We start from the raw sequence: 17,871 nt of genomic DNA, 5'->3' as shown, positions 1-17,871 counted from the left end.
CTCATCCGTTGCGTGACAATTAATTGCCAGTGTCGTTACCCTCGGCACGCCTTCTAGACGGGTGGGGTTTACAACAATAGATAAGGTTGTGTGAAAAGAGGTAACGTTATCCGTAGAGTCTCCTAATAGTTACAATGTGATAAAAAGGACAAGTCTGGAGAACCTTAGAATCATCGGCAGTCAGCACCACTAACTTCTAATACTCCGTTTTTCAGGTCTACAGTACTATAAAAGAAAATCCTGTCACCAAGTTGTAAAATCACTGTTGTAACAAATCTCACTGAAATATATAATTCCAGTATAGTTGATTAAAGTAATTAATAAACATCAAATGAAAAAGACAAAATTCCACCTATCCCCCGATCGTAACGAACGTGGATGACTGACATCTGTGACTCCACAAATAATTCCCGTAACGGGTAACAGTGGTATGTCAAGCAAAGGGGTAAACAAGACTTGTCTGCTTACTTCCAAATCTTACAGGTATTCTCATGCTGGTTACACTAAAAGTTAGGGACAGCATCTGCTCAAGTTTAGTTCAGTCTGTCTTTGCAGAGAAAAATATCTGTTTCAAGCAGAAGCACATGAGGTTCAAGGTTAAAAAGTACCTATCCCTATGTTAGTCTTCACCCTCGGTTATTACGGCTCCAATTAAATTAAGAAGACTGACTGCCTTGCATCAACTCAGCAATAAAAGAAAATAGTGGGTTAGAGTGAAAAGCATTACTCAAGCACTCCCCTTCTCGCATAAAAAAGATGCAGGCAAAAGCTCAGCAACCAAACATAAATTAGTAAATGCGAGGATGCAGGTTATAGTCGTGTGGTGGAAAGATACACAAAGCAGCGTCAGGCTGAACCTCAAGCCGGCACTAGTCTTTGGAGACGATCACTATGCACATTCTGTCTATTAAAAAAAAAAAAGATTGTAAAGCTCAAATTTCCGTCCACCTATTTATCTGACTATTTCTTCCTAAACCACGGGTAAAAGAACACACCAAGGATTTTTTTATTTTTTTATTACCGCCGGTGACACCCAAAAAGGTTTAGGTCAGAGGGTCGGAGGCCCCCCTCCCCGACGAACGTGTCGACGGCAAAAGAAGCTTCAAAAAGGACTCAAAACTACTTAAAGTGCCATAAAAGTTGTCTGATAAAACCGTGTAGGTTGCCAGTGGGGCTGTAGTCAAGGGATACTGCACTCCTTCGAAGAGGAACTTTAAGGACAATCATGTACACAAAGAACTCTAGTAATAATCTAGCATTAACTACAGAAATGGTTTCTCCATCTGTCCAGTTTCCTTGTTTAAAACACGAGATCAAATCAGTAGATGGCCTATAGGCGTCTACTGGCCTGTTAAAAAGGCCACTCGTTTGCACAGTGTCCACAGCAAAATTTACACCCTCTACGAGGCTGTGTTGCCCATCTTCCCCAAATGTTTTAAGAAAAAGTGACCGAAACGCATCATAATCCTTCCGTCCTGTGAACGTGCTCTTGTTTATGAGGGCCGTCGTTCCCACTTCCGGGATTGACCTTCGAGCGGCTGAGAGATATTTTATCTCCCGGATCTGACACAAATGAAATGTCCATGACAATCTCACTTTGAAACAAGAAGTCCCTGGCCGACTAATCTGCCTCCCTTGCTACCTGTGAAAGGCCTAACTGCTGTTGCTGTTAGCGGGTGATTAGGGGCAGAAGCCATTGTGGGATTAGTAAGGTAATTAAATACCTCTTGGTTGGCCTTGCAGCATAGAAGGAGAAAGCACCCTTTGAAGACTGCTACCACTCCTTTCATGACAGTTACCGTTATCCTTGACGGTACTGTTCTTTTTCCTGTACCCACTCCTTCTAGTCCTCAGTGAGAGCTTGTAACTTCGGGTCAGGTTTCTCTGCCATTAAAAAGAGTTACTAGTAAAATGAGGAGTAAAATGGTAAAGTAAAATAAAATATTGCTGCAAAAATAAGTAAAGTAATCATCATTCACCGCTAAGTATGTGCTCACTCCTCCCCGATGCTTTTAAAATGCATAATAAAAGAGGAAAAAGAATAATGAGTGAGGCTTAGCAAGACAAAACTTTTCCACTGTGCAATAAAACACACAAAAGAAAGGAGAAAAGAAAATGAATGATTATACATAAAATGCGTAACAATGTTTCTCAAGAAAAATATTAAACATCCACACGCCAGAAAAATCAACAGCTGAAAAATCTAATAAATTAGATACGGCCCCACACGCCTAAACACGTGAACATAATAATAGTAATCTACCTGAAATCACGTTAAAAGTGGTGCAATTGCTGAATCCGTATCAATGTAGTGTCAGCTAAAATGTGTTAAAAACCTCGAAGACAGCATCTCGATACCCATATTTGCATTACTTGGCGGGTCCCGTGATGGACAATGCGGACACCGCCGGGCGTCAGCACGTGCCATAACCCATGAAAAAAAAATAAAAAAAAATAAGAAAGTGTGTGTCTTGGGGAGCCATGAAAACGTGAATGTATGGCGCAGCGCTCACGCCAGCACCAGCAGGACACGGCCAGCGTGCCCACTTATATTCTCCGTAACTTCTCTCATACTTTTCAATTTCATAGAATAGAGTGGAATGGAAAATGTGACATGTTATTGTAAATTATTAAAGCTTTCGCTTAAATCGTATTTTATCTATAATTTAATATACCGTCGTGTTCAGGGAACTTCTCTTTATAGGATAATATGGTTTATTTCAGTACTGGTTCAAGAACTCCCGCAAGTAGCAATGATATGTAAAAAGTGTTACACACATTTCGAGGCTTCTCTTTCACTTATTCACGTCTAAAGTTACGTTCGAACTTTCCCCACACTGCCTCAGTTGTCAATTTTGCCATAAACCTTTTTTCCTTTCACTTTCCTTCCCTCGAATCCTCTTGCTTTCTTTCCTCTCCTCCCCATCACCACAACCCTTTCTTTCCTCTCATTCTCTTCCCTCCCATCGGATCCTCAATCTACTCACCACCACCACCATTAGCACTTTCATAAAACATCATTCCCATAAAACCAACAACAACACCCACTACTGCTTTCCCTTCCTCCTCTTCGTTCCTTCTGTTACTACTGCTACTGCTCCTACTACTACTACTACTACTACTACTACTACTACTACTACTACTACTTTTTTCTACTACTACATAAATGATACCTCCACCCATGTTTATTTTCCCGACGCATAATCATGGAGCGCTCCATAGCTTGGAGGTCATTAGCCCCAACTCTGTTCGCTAATGACTGTGGCATCCAACCATATCACTAATACTACCTGACACTAAATCACCTATCATCTATTACGTCTAGATCCCCCTTTCCTCCCCTACTCAAGTCACTCCCGACCCACCCTAATGTCACTCTCCACCACTGTGGCTTCATAGTCCATATTGGAGATGTTGGTGGCTTTTGGGCCAGAGTGTCTGGTGCCCCTGAGACATAGGATGGCCGACCTGAGCAGGGAGAACGAGAGGCGACACCTCATCCAGGCGACAACGTGACTCCTTGGCTGATGCTTTTTTTTTCTGAGATTAGTTCCGCGAGGCGTGCGTAGAAGCATTGGGCCCTGGGACCCATCCCGCCGGATGTGGTGAAGACGAGGGGGGTGAAGCTGCCCTGATCCACATGTTGGATTCTTTCATCGTATGCCCTTGTCTTCTCCTGCTCGTTCCTGTGGTGGGCGGCTTGCAGGGGCAGCTCACGGTGACAGGCAGCCATCGGGTCGAATATGCGGATGTCCATGAACGCCCGCTGTCAGCGCACCCAGAATCCGCGGGCACTTACATCAACCCGTGCCTCCTGTGAGGTATTGGCTGTCCTGTACCGAAGGTGTTCGCCGTCCAGGGGAAGCAGTGCCGGCTCGGTACTACTACTACCACTGTTATTATTATTATTACTGCTACATACTACTACTACTGGGAGACAAAGATCGTTCATTCACCGCCAATAAATGAAAGTTGGAGGTACTAAAGATAAACATTATCCGACCAATGGTAGATTAAAAAGTATTGATTGATCTGGACTCTGTGTGTGTGTGTGTGTGTGTGTGTGTGTGTGTGTGTGTGTGTGTGTGTGTGTGTGTGTGTGTGTGTGTGTGTGTGTGTGTGTGTGTGTGTGTGTGTGTGTGTGTGTGTGTGCGTCCGTGCGTTTGTGTGTGATAATAATAAATGTTGTGTGAAAGAATTACATAGCTTGATAGATATAGAGACAGAAAGAAAAATAAATATGCAGATGGATAGATGATAAAGTAGATGTTTGAGTAGAAAGGTTTAGGTACAGATGGATAGATAAATGAATATTAGAAAGAAATACAGACAAATAAACAGACCAGAAATATACAGAACTTCATTCTCAGGTGACAGAAGGCTCATGTCACATCATGGAACTGATCAAGAGAATCTAATGCCAGCATTTGAACTCTGTCAAGATCGGCTCACTGCTCTCGGTCTTGTCTTCTTCATTATTAGAACAAGACAACATGACGCCTCCACATTAAACATAAAGACGATCGTATTAAACAAAAGTAGTTGAGTGGTTACTAAATACGTAAAAACAGGAAGCAAGTAAAATAAGAAAAAAAATATGAAGGATCGGCAAAGGTTGGAAAGAATGACAGCATATGTACGACATTCGGGAACAGATAGAGCAAAGGGGAATTAAAACAGGGACAAGAACTAAACTGAAATCTGCCTCTCCCATGAGGCCTCATCACACGGATGAGCACAGCACGACAGTTCCGCCTCGCGCCGCCCCTCGGAGCAGTGGTGTGGCTAATGCAAGAAGCAGTTCCGCGCTGAGCCCCGAGGCCACGCCGGAGCGGGGGGACGGAATACAGAAGAAGAAGCCCGGGAGGAACGTTTAACAGAATAAACTGAAAGGTTACACGCTGAGACTAAATAGACTAAATAGTAGAGTGTCTCACAGGTGTCAAGGCTCCGGGGGGAGGGTTAAAGGTCGATAGTAAGCGTCCACCTGTCATTATTTTATCGTTGGTGAAATAAAGTGACGGGGCGCTGCTTATCACGAAACTCTAATAACATTACTTTTCATAATTTTTTTTTTTTTTTTTTTTTTTTTAACATTGCAGCCTATTGCGCCGGTAGGCTTCTTCCGGTGGATCCCGATGGTCGATCCAAGGCTTCTTTCCGGTAGGTCCTGATGGTCGGCCCAGCCCGTTCTGGCGCAGGCGAGTGTTTATAGTGGCGCCATCTTGCATTGGCTCATGCTGCCCTCCCAGAGCTCATCTTTGATCCTAGAATCTAGAGTCCGGGTTGATAGGTGGTCTTCTGGACAGCATGTGGGTAGTTTTAAGCCACTCGGCGGCGGCTGAAAAATCCCAGCTTGGTGGCACCGGGCGGGGATTGAACTCGCGTCCTCCTGAACACGAGGCCGTTACTTTGACGACTCAGCCACCGCCTCCCCAATATTAGAAGGCTTGCTACGCAGTATAAGCTCTTTGGTCATATAAAGGAAGGTTTGGTTCATTATAAAAGTTAAGGTTCTGTAGTTTGTGTTTCTTTCGTTGGTGAAAGAGACATAGCTTTGGTAATGGCTCAGCTATTAATATTACTGCTTATTAGAATTTAAAAGGTTTATTAACCTATGTAAGTTGTTCAATCGAATAGATGGTTTGGTTCATTCCAGAAGGAGAATGAGTAATAGTTTTGTCGGCGGTGAAAGAAAGTGACAGGGTGCTACTAATCAGTAAAATCTATCAATACTACTTTTTGGGTTTTATAAAGGTTGCACGCTCTGTAAGCTCTTAGTCGAACAAGCGAAGGTTTGATTAATTCCTGAAGTCCAAAAGAATTTTTTTTTTACAGTAAAAGCGAGACGTTGCTTTAGCAATTTCTAAACTCTATTAGTATTGGTGCTTATTGGGATTTAGATTTGCTACACGTTAGTCAAATGGGTTAAGGTTTGGTTTATCCATGAGCTGAGCGTCCAATAGTTTTCACGGCAGACCAGAACCCGATCCAAGATTTGCCGCACAAACATAATTATTCAGGCTGCGAGGCTACTCTGTATCCGGGCTGTCTTGGGTTCCGGTGGGCTGGTCGAGGGTGTCGATGGCTGCCAGAAGTGCAGGTAGACTTTAGTTCATCAGATTTATGGTTAGGTCCTCAGTCCAATACAGTAGGTTTGTAAGCCTCCCAAACCTACGAAAAACTATCCAACTGCTACGAAGATTCCTGGTATAGTTCAAAGATTCTAAAAAAATGATGTCAGAGATGGACGTAGACTCGGTCATGCAGATTTAAGGGACAGTTCCTCGTCCCAACACAGCGGGTTAGTCAGTCTCCAAAAACAAAGAAAAACTACCCCAAAACACGACAATTCCTGGTAAAACGTTTGGTGATCGTAAAAAGCAAACAAATTAAAGGAAGTTGTGCTGGAAATCTCTTTAGCATTGGACGCTTAGTAAACAAGCTGACCATTATGGAGAGCACAGGTTGGTTCAGTCTGGTCTGGCCGCTTACATGAACGCTGGAATTGGATTGTGAAATTGGATCTAAACTGAAAGAGAGATGACGTGGCTGTTGGCGACCACAAAAAAAAAGTGCTCCAGTGTTTCCGGGAAGGTTCAGAGTTAAGGATCGGGTGGTGGAGAATGCTGACAGGGGCAAAGTTGTGGGGTTTGTCTTATTGGTGAAGGAGAGTGACGGGACTTTAGCGATACAAGAAAGAAATTTATATCATTCTTATGGGGCCATCGGGAAATAATTTAAGTTATAGGATGGAGGAAACACGGACGAAGGTTGGATGCTCTTCAGTCTACCTAGAGGCCTCGTGGTGCAGTGGTTAGCACACTCGGATCACAACCGAGAGAGCCCGGGCTCGATTCCCGGGCGGAGTGGAAAAAATTGAGAGGCTTTTCTGATACCCTACGCCCCTGTCCACCCAGCAGTGAATGGGTACCAGGTATTAATCGGGGGTTGTGTCCCGTCTCCTGGTATCTATTCCCTTCTCCTATAATTCCTTCCCCTTCTGTCTCTCTCTGGCATATGACCACAGATGTTGCGCCGACTAAACGAAACTTTCTTCAGTCTACCAGTAAGAGGGATAATATATATATATATATATATATATATATATATATATATATATATATATATATATATATATATATATATATATATATATATATATATATATATATATATATATTGGTAAACTTTTGCATTAGGAAGTTAGAGGGCATTAGGGATGAGCTACGGCATAAGTTTTGCGGAGTGAGGCCGCGGAGGGAGGAGGGGAGGTGGGGGTGGGACGCAGATAGCAAGTTGAGAAAAGCAGTTGCCATGAAAACAGCGATAACAGACACCCAGCACCAACGACCTAACGAGAGTATAAAAAAACAAAACCAAGGAAAATAAATAGAACATACGAATAAGTTAAAGAATAGAGCAGTAAATAAATAAATATGTAGAAATACAAAAACAAGTAAATAAAAACAGTGAATAATGATAATGATGACATGATGATAATGATAATAACCTAAACTTCTCTCATCATCTTATCCTCCGCTTTTTTTCGCTTCTCTCCTTTCCTCTTCCTTTCCTCCTTCCCCGCCCCTCCGTCCCTTCCTTCACCTCTGTTCATCCATCTTCCTCCTTCCTCCCGTCAGTCTGGCAATCTCCCCCTCCTGTTAACGAGAGAGAGAGAGAGAGAGAGAGAGAGAGAGAGAGAGAGAGAGAGAGAGAGAGAGAGAGAGAGAGAGAGAGAGAGAGAGAGAGAGAGAGAGAGAGAGAGAGATTTACATAGATTTACATAGAAAATCAGACCACACAGACCCCATGGTCCAGACTTGGTGGTCTGTCCTTAAACCTAAGTGATTTTACATTAATCAGAAGACTCCAAAACGTTGCATTTCTACTCTAGTTGATATTAAGTTGAAGGAAGTGACGGTCGAGCTTATTTTTGAAGGAGTCAATCGTGTTACACTGGACCACTGACGGTGGAAGCTTATTCCATTCTCGCACTACAACGTTAGTGAAGAAAAATTTGGTGCAGTCTGAATTTACTTGTCTACATCTGAGTTTTACGCCATTGTTCCTCGTGCGCAAAGTGTCATCGATCATAAACAATGTTGATCTGTCTACATTCGTGAAACCATTAAGTATTTTAAAACATTCGATCAGTTTTCCTCGGAGGCGACGTTTCTCAAGAGAGAACATGTTAAGGGTAGAAAGCCTTTCTTCGTAGGATTTGTTGCGCAAGGAAGGGATCATTTTCGTTGCCCGACGCTGAACACCTTCTAATTTAGCAATATCCTTTGCATGGTGGGGAGACCAAAACTGTACCGCATATTCCAAGTGGGGTCTGACTAAACTGTTGTAGAGCGGGAGTATTACATCTTTATTCTTGAATACAAAGTTTCTTTTAATGAAGCCCAACATTCTGTTCGCTTTATTTGCTGCATCGATGCATTGCTGTGAGAATTTGAGGTTTGACGCGATTTTGACCCCCAAGTCTTTGACGCATTGAACGCTTTTGAGTTTAACGCCGCGCATTTCGTATTCGAACTTCTTATTCCTCGTTCCAACTTGAAGGACCTGGCACTTGTCTACGTTAAAGGGCATCTCCCATCTATCCGACCAAGCTGAAATTTTGTGCAAATCCTCTTGGAGGTTTTGCCTGTCTTCGTCAGTGAGAACCGAGTTGCCAATCTTTGTGTCGTCTGCAAATTTACTAATGCGGTTATTGAGTCCAACATCCACGTCGTTGATGTAAATAATGAAGAGCACTTGGCCAAGGACCGAGCCCTGAGGGACGCCACTAGTGACAGGCGCCCACTCTGAGTTAAATCCGTCAGTCACTACTCTTTGTTGTCTGTTGCTCAACCAATTCGCGATCCATTGGTTTACTTGACCGTCAATACCTATTTGCTTTAATTTGTAAAGTAATTTATGATGCGGGACTTTATCAAACGCTTTCTGGAAATCAAGATAGACTACGTCCAGTGATTTGGTTACGTCATAAACAGTGAAGAGGTCGTTATAAAAGGTTAATAGGTTTGATAGGCAGGATCTTTTGTTTCGGAAGCCATGTTGTGAGTCCCCAATCAATGAGTGGCTTTCAAGGTAACTCACAATTTTGTCTCTAATTATGCCCTCAAGTAGCTTACCTACAACCGAAGTTAGACTAATGGGCCTGTAATTACCTGGTACTTTTTTGTCTCCTTTCTTGAAAATCGGTGTCACGTTAGCCTTTTTCCAATCTGAAGGGACGATGCCTTGTCGCAAGGACATATTGAATACGGTTGTGAGGGAGGAGAGTATTTCGCGCTTTGTTTCTTTCAGCAGAGTTGGATATACTTTGACAGGTCCAGGACTTTTATTTGTTTTAAGTGAATGGAGAGCTTTAAGGACTTCATCGGTTGTTATTTCAAAATTAGGCAATGCATGCTCGAGATTTACAATAGTACTGGTGTTGGTGGTAGCGAGAGGAAGACTGTTAGTATTAAACACCGAGGAAAAGTAATTGTTTAAGAGGTTTGCAATGTGTTGGCTGTCAGTCACTAGTGCACCGTCGCTGTTTGTTAAAGGTCCAATACCACTTTTGATCGCCTTTCTGTTGTTTATGTAACTGAAAAAAGATTTCGGATTATTTTTACAGTTGGCTGCAATATTTTCTTCGTATCTACGCTTTGCCTGACCTACTAGTCTTTTTACTCGTCGCCTGGCATCATTATAAAGTCTAATGTTTTCGGGCGTGCTTTGTTCTTTCTTTAACCTGTAAAACAATTTTCTCTCATTGACTGATTGTTTAATTTCGCTATTACACCACGGTGGGCTTTTATTAGTGTTAATTCGCTTCTCGCACAAGGGGACGAATGTGTTCTGCTGAGTGAGTAAGTGATTTTTAAGGCTTAGCCAGGCTTCCTCTACGTTGCCGTCATCTGATAGTTGTATTTCTGTTAGTTTTTGTCGGATTTCTACGAAGTTAGCTCTTTTGAAATTGGGCACCTTTACTTTATTTTCAGTCACTGATGATTGAGCTTTAATGTCGACGCGCACTAATTTATGATCGCAAGAACCGAGGTGTTCTCCTACCGTGACACTACTGATTAGGTTATCTTGGGTCGTTATAACAAGGTCGAGTATATTATTTTGTCGAGTTGGCTCAGAAACCATTTGGCTTAGATAATTTTCTTCTAGAAATTCGATCATTCTATGTGACTCGCCTTCTGTACCTGACAGTGTCGCCCAGTCGATATGGGAGAGGTTAAAGTCTCCTGATATCAGTGAGTCGCTGTTATTAAGTGACTGCCTTAAGACGCTGTACATTTCAAGGTCGTCATCGAGTGATTGCCCGGGAGGTCTGTAGGTGACAGATATATTTAAGTTGACTTTTGCAATGTTTACTCGCACGCTCAAATGTTCAACGTTACTGTTTCCCAGTGTTTTGTCAGTGGGTTGCAAATAGCTTTTGACATAAAGGGCGACGCCACCGCCTCTACGGTTTACACGATCTTTGTTGAAGAGTCTGTAGCCATCTATGTTGTATTCGGAACTTAAATCAATATTTGTGGTGTCGATAAATGTTTCGGTTATAGCAATTATGTCAAAATTTTCTGTTAAAGCAAGACATCTCAGTTCATCAAATTTGTTTCTTAGGCTACACGCATTGAAACTAAGGATTTTTAAGTTATCTAGAGGCTTAGTAATAGAGGTGGTGGTACTTGCGGGATCACGGTTACGGGTTTGTTGCGATGCACGGCGTCTATTTACACGGGTGGGGTGGAGGGACGTGGCCGTGACTCGTTTTTTGCTCGGATGACACGCACTGCTTCGTTGAGGAGCCTTCCGAGTCTGGCTGCCCCGATGGGAGAAAGGTGCAATCCGTCCCTGTGGAAGAGCTCATTTTGTCCATAGAAATTGTCCCATGCGTTTAGGAACTCTACGTCAAGCTCCCTACAAAGAGTCTGTAAGCGGTTGTTTAGGCTGAAGGCCTTACTGAAAAAGTCGCTCTCCGCCCAAGTCCGCGGTAGAACTCCTGAAATCAAAATGTTAGGGGATTTAGTCTTATACTGCTGGATGAGCCTACGGTACTTCTCCAGGAGTTCCTCAGACCGGGTCGTGGAGACGTCGCTCGTACCTGTGTGAATAACAAACAGTGAATCATTAGTAGCCTGGGGGGAGATCTCCTCAAGAGCAGCAGTTATGTCGTCGATCCTAGCACCAGGATAGCAATAGTTCCGTCTTCGACGAGGAACTCTGCCGCAGAACTCAACGACCTGCTGGCGAATCATGGAGTCACCCACCAGGAAGGTGCTCTCCTGCTCGTCCTCCTCCTCCAGAATGGCAAACCTGTTGAAGCAATGAACAGGATAAATCGCTTGTCTGGCTGGTTTGGCTCCTCCATTCACGACGGTGAAGCCATCATGGTCGGTGCCACTAGCATCCTCCCGTTGCGTGGTGTTGTCCGCTGGTGTCGACGGTACCGCTGAGGGCAAGGGGGCGGTTGGAGAAGGGTTTGGCACCACAGCAACGTTAGCCTGGATGAATTCCTGCAAGGAGGCAACAGTGTGAGAAAGCTCTATTATTTTATTCTGACCTGCTTCCATCTTCTCTTCTTGCTCCTGCAGTCTTGTCTCGAGATGCTGCCTGGTGAGAGAAAGCTATATTATTTTATTCTGGCCTTCTTCCATCTTCTCTTCCTGCTCCTGCAGTCTTGTCTCGAGATGCTGCCTGGAGAGACACAGTCGACAGACAGCAGAACGCCCTGTAAAAAAGTGAGCTGAGAAGCTACCGTTACAAGTAATGCACTTCTTAGGCGCCATCTTAGCTGAAATGAAAGAGATAAAAACACAGAGTGAAGGGGATTAGGAAAGGGGTGAGGTGTGAGAGGTAGTTTAGTAATGGAGGAAAAGTGAGAGAGAGGAGGAGTAGGAAGGGATGTGAGGTGAGTAAAGAGGGGGAAAGAGAGGTGTGTGAGATCAAGGAGGGTTAGGAAATAGGTGAGGTGGGAGAGAGAAGGAGTAGGAAGGGATGTGAGGTGAGTAAAGAGGGGGAAAGAGAGGCGGTGAGTGAGGTGTGTGAGATCAAGGAGGGTTAGGAAATAGGTGAGGTGGGAGAGAGGAGGAGTAGGAAGAGATGTGAGGTGAGTAAAGAGGGGGAAAGAGAGGCGGTGAGTGAGGTGTGTGAGATCAAGGAGGGTTAGGAAATAGGTGAGGTGGGAGAGAGGAATAGGAAGGGATGTGAGGTGAGTAATGAGGGGAAAGGGAGGCGGTGAGTGAGGTGTGTGAGATCAAGGAGGGTTAGGAAATAGGTGAGATGAGTGAGAGGGAGTTTGGGAAAGGAGGTAAGTGGGAGAGAGGAGGAGTAGGAAGGGATGTGAGGTGAGTGAGGTGTGTGAGAACAAGAAAGGTTAAGAAAGAGGCGAGGTAAGGTGGGTGAAGGGATGGGTAAATAGGATGTGAGGTAAGGTGAGTGAGGGGGGGAGGGCTTAGAAATATGTGGAGGTGAGGGAGGAGTAGGAAGGGCTAATCCTCTAGGGGATGAGGAGGAGCAAAAGGGATGTGAGGTGAGCGAGGGTGGGGGGGGGGGCTTAGGTGAGGTGAGGGAAAGGGGTGTAGGAAGTGTTAATCATCTAGGGGATTTAAAGAGGGTGTAATAAGGAGGAGCAGATTGAATCCTCAGGGAATTCAAAGGGTGTGTTGTCGACACACCCAAATCACGCGTGAGACACTCGGGAACACAAAGTCACACTCGGGACACACGAAACACTCAGAAACCCAAGCACAAGCACGACTAAACACCCTCAAGTCACTCGCAAAAACACCGGAAGTACAACAGCACACTCAAAACACTCTGAAACCCACGCAGAGCACTATAAACAGCCAAATCACACGTAAAAGCACTGGAAACACAACACACTCGAAACGCAGAACACTCGAAAACACCGGAAACAAAACAGCACACTCAAAACGCTCTGAAACCCACGCAGTACACTTAGAAGCAGCCAAATCACACGCAAAAACACCGGAAACACAACACACTTGAATCACTCTGAGACCCACGCAAAACACCCGGAAACAGCCAGATCACACGCAAAAACACCGGAAACACAACACACTTGAATCACTCTGAGACCCACGCAGAACACCCGGAAACAGCCAAATCACACGCAAAAACACCGGAAACACAACACACTTGAATCACTCTGAAACCCACGCAGAACACCCGGAAACAGCCAGATCACACGCAAAAACACCGGAAACACAAATCACAGAGGAAACCACAGGCAGAAACCACAAGCGAACACACACCAAACACGTGTCGGGAAATCACAGGCAACACACAAGGTCCACAAGCGAGAACACACAAACGCCCAAGAGCACGACGAAAACACAGGGCAAGCGATGTTGTGGGGCGCAGCGGGGTGAGGTCACGACCTTCTCTCAGCAGAGGTCGGGTGTGAATGGAAGAGAGAGAGAGAGAGAGAGAGAGAGAATTTACATAGGTTTATAGATCACAAAAATTCTTGATTCATTCCCTGGTTGAAAGCTTTTTTTGTGTGCGTGTGTGTGAGTGTACGTGTGTGTGTGTGGGGGGGGGGGGGGTGTTTAACGTGTTTCTTTTTTTCAATTCCCCCGTCCCGCCCCACCCCATCTCTCTCTCTCTCTCTCTCTCTCTCTCTCTCTCTCTCTCTCTCTCTCTCTCTCTCTCTCTCCCCTCACTTTAAATCGATGAAATGTATGATATTCCCATGACCATGTATCATCTTTTCCTCCTCCTCCTCCTCCTCCTCCTGATGATAACACAAAAATTGCTAGTAAGGTAACTATGACACTCGACGAAGAAGTTTTATAATCAGATATAGATCGACTTGCACGTTGGGGCAATCAATGGCAAATGAAATTTAACTTTGACAAATGTAAAGTGTTACACATCGGAAACAATAACAATCGCGTTCAGTACGTAATGAATTGCCAACAATTTTCTGCAGTAAGTAAAGAAAAGGATCCTGAGGTAGACGGTGGCTGAATGGATAGCAAGACGGCCCCGCGATCAGGAGGACGCGAGTTCAATCCCCGACCGGTGCCACCAAGCTGGGATTTTTCAGCCGCCGCCGAGTGACTTAAAACTATCCACATGCTGTCCAGAAGACCACCTCTCAACCCGGACTATAGATTCTAGGATTAAAAATGAGCTCCGGGAGGGCAGCATGAGCCAATGCAGGATGGCGCCACTATAAACACTCGCCTGCCCCAGAACGGGCTGGGCCGACCATCAGGACCCGCCGGGAAGAAGCCTTGGACCGACCATCAGGATCCACCGGGAAGAAGCCTGCCGGCGCAATAAGCCACGACGTAAAAAAAAAAAATCACTATCAAGCAATTTAAAGCCCAGTCAGCATTGTTTAGAGGCGGTTAAAACTGCAAACAAATTGATTGGCTTCATCGGACGAGTCTTTAATAATAAATCGGAAAAAGTATTATTAAAACTGTATAATTCGTTGGTTCGACCCCATCTAGAGTACTGTGAACAGTTTTGTTCTCCCTATTACAGAAAAGACATAGAAAAGCTGGAACGGGTTCAACGAAGAGTAAAAAAGAATGATTCCTTGTTGAGAAATTTATCGTATGAACAAAGGCTTAAAGAAGTAAATATATTCAGCCTATCAAAACGAAGAATGCGAGGCGATCTAATAGAAGTATTTAAAATGTTTAAAGTATTCAGTGATATTAATACGGAAGATTACTTTACAATTGATCGACCAAATAGAACAAAAAGAAATCACAATTTCAAGATAAGTTGTAAAAGATTATCGTCGCACGAAGCTAAAAACTTCTTCAATCTAGTTGTTAATGTTTGAAACTCTCTTCCCTGTGATGTCGTTCATAGTACAACAGTTACGTCCTTCAAGAATAGATTAGACAAGTATTTTGAATCCAACCAGCAACTAAGATATTACTCATTATCGAAATAACGTTAAGTTCTTTCGAATACTGGTGTCCTTGTCAGTTTTTATCGCCGGCTAGTGGTAGCAGTAATGGTAGTTTTTTCCTCTTTCCTACATAATTTCCATGCAGTGTTTCCATGCTGCATGGTTCTTTTTCTTTTCCTGCCAGCTTTGGCTGGAGGGAGGGTGGGGGGGGGGGGAGGAGCCTTCGCCGTTGCTATCCTTCATCTTCCACCTTTGATTAGATAGTTAGTGTAGCTTGTCACAAACAGCCTCGTAAGGACCAGCAGGTCTGCTGTTGTTTGTTCTTTCTTTGTGTTGCTTTGTGTTCCTCCTCCTCCTCCCCTATTTTCCACCTACCACCCTCTCGTTCTTCCTGCCTTGACCTCCCCTTCTTCCCTCTTTTTCTTCCTCTCATGTACCTCTTATTTTTATATTATTTCTCCCTTGCACCCTTCCTCCGGCCTTCCTTCTCTTCCCTACCGTCATCTCTTGCTCTCTTCCTCTTCATGAATCATTTATTTGATCAGTCAGTCAGTCATTCAGTCAGTCAGTCAGTTGTTCATAATGGCTTCAGTTCCTTTAATATCTCCACTTTTAATACACTAATTAGGTTATTTTTAAATAATACTCTTTTACTTCTATTTGTGAGTAGTTGTTTTCAATCCTCATTACATTTTTTACTATTTTTACTACTGCTTCTTCTTTTGCTGCTGCTGCTGCTGCTGCTGCTGCTGCATCTGCTACTACTACTACTACTACTACTACTACTACTACTACTACTACTACTACTACTACTACTACTACTACTACTACTACTAATAATAATAATAATAATAATAATAATACGGTAATAATAATAATAATAATATTAATAATAATAATTATAATAATAATAATAATAATAATAATAATAATAATAATAATAATAATAATAATAATAATAATGATAATAATATTATTATTATTAATAATAATAATAATAGGTAATAATAATAATAATAAGCTTGTTAAGTTTCTAGAAGACAATAATATAATCTCCAACACCCAGCATGGCTTCAGAAACAAGCGCTCCTGTCTAACGAATTTATTAGACTTCTTCCAAGGTATATATAAGAACTGGGATGCCCACATCCCCAGTGATGTTATATACCTGGACTTTCAGAAACCCTTCGACAAGGTACCGCACGAGCGACTCCTTAAGAAACTGCACTCTGCGGGCATTGGAGCCAATCTGATCGCGTGGATAAGAGATTGGCTCACCGACAGAAAACAACGAGTACTACTCAACGGACAGCCTTCCGATTAGCTTCCAGTCACTAGTGGAGTGCCTCAAGAGTCAGTGCTGGGAAACATCCTATTTTTCATATATATCAATTACCTAGAATCAGGACTGAAATCCACAATATCGAAATTTGCAGATGACACCAAGGTGGGTGGAGAGGCCCTCACAAAGACCGACTGCGAAATCATTCAGAAAGACCTCAATCACATTATCGAATGGTCGGAAAAATGGCAAATGTCTTTTAATGTTGACAAATGCAAAGTCATGCACATTGGGTCCCAAAATAGTAACCACACATACATCATGAATGGGAAACCTCTGCAGGCGATGCACGAGGAAAAGGATCTTGGAGTCACTATCAGCAGTGACCTGAAACACGCGAATCACTGTAAAAAAGTATACAACAAAGCCAACACTATGTTCGGTTTCACAGCGAGGAGCTTCGAGTGTAAAACACCAGCCGTGATGCTATCCTTGTATAATTCCATGGTAAGACCGCACCTCGAGTATGCAGTACAGTTCTGGTCTCCTAATTACAGAAAGGACATTGCTTTACTGGAAAGGATTCAACGACGCGTCACAAAGATGATTCCAACCTTAAGGGCTCAACCGTACGAGGAACGACTCAAGTGACTCAATCTCTTTACATTGGAGAAAAGACGCCTACGAGGGGATATGATTCAAGTCTTCAAGTATCTGAAAAAGTTCAATAACGTCGATTACTCCAAATTCTTTGAACTGCAAACCAACTCAAGAACTAGAAATAACGGTTTACCCATTCAGTCGAGTCGATGTAACACAGATATTGGAAGGAGTTTCTTTTCAAACCGAGTCATCCGCCACTGGAACAATCTTCCCTCAGAAGTAGTGAATGCGAATACCATCAACTTCTTCAAATATAGAATCGACCGTCATTTCGCTGCGTCGGGAGTAAACTGAATAACGAGGTGTTTTCATCTGCTCCTCAACATCGAGGTGCTTTCATCTGCTCATCAAGCCCCAAGTGGCGGTCGAGCAGATTAAATCACCCAAGCGGGCGACCTCGTAATGAGCCAGTAGACTCTCTGTTGCCTGCATTTCCATGTTTCCATATTTCCATCACTTCACACTTTCCTCTCCCATTCCCCCCCCCCCTCCTCCTCCATTCACCCAGCATTTTTCATCGCATTTTTTTCCTCACATGCTCCGCGTCTCAAGGTCACTCAAGGTACGCGTCTTTTGAAACAAACTAATTAAGAAGAAAAGGTGATTGATAAAGAAGTTGTAGTTTATATTTACTTAACGATGGTTAATATCGCTCGTTAATTAGCCAGGCGATCCAGCAAGACTCACCTGTGGACGTGACCAGGTATTTGTGTGAGTGTGTGTGTGTGTGTGTGTGTGTGTGTGTGTGTGTGTGTGGGATGGTCTGTGGGGGGGATGTGGGGAGGTGTTTTACGTCTTTCTTTTAAGATTTATATAGTTTTTCTCACTAATTCCTTTTTCTTATTTTTTCTTGGTTTTCCTTCTTATTTATATATTTTTACTCCTGTGTTTACTATTTCCACTTATTTTCTTATTATCTATTTCATTATTTTTATTTTCTCTTTCCTTTTTTGTTTGTTTGTTTGTTTCTTGCACTCTTCTAATTATCAGTTTTTTTTTATATTCTTTCTTTCTC

This window comes from Eriocheir sinensis, chromosome 1 (genome assembly GCF_024679095.1).
Source record: "Eriocheir sinensis breed Jianghai 21 chromosome 1, ASM2467909v1, whole genome shotgun sequence".
Taxonomy (NCBI): Eukaryota; Metazoa; Arthropoda; class Malacostraca; order Decapoda; family Varunidae; genus Eriocheir; species Eriocheir sinensis.
The sequence above is the reverse complement of the archived record's forward strand: the minus strand, read 5'-3'. Positions refer to the sequence as shown.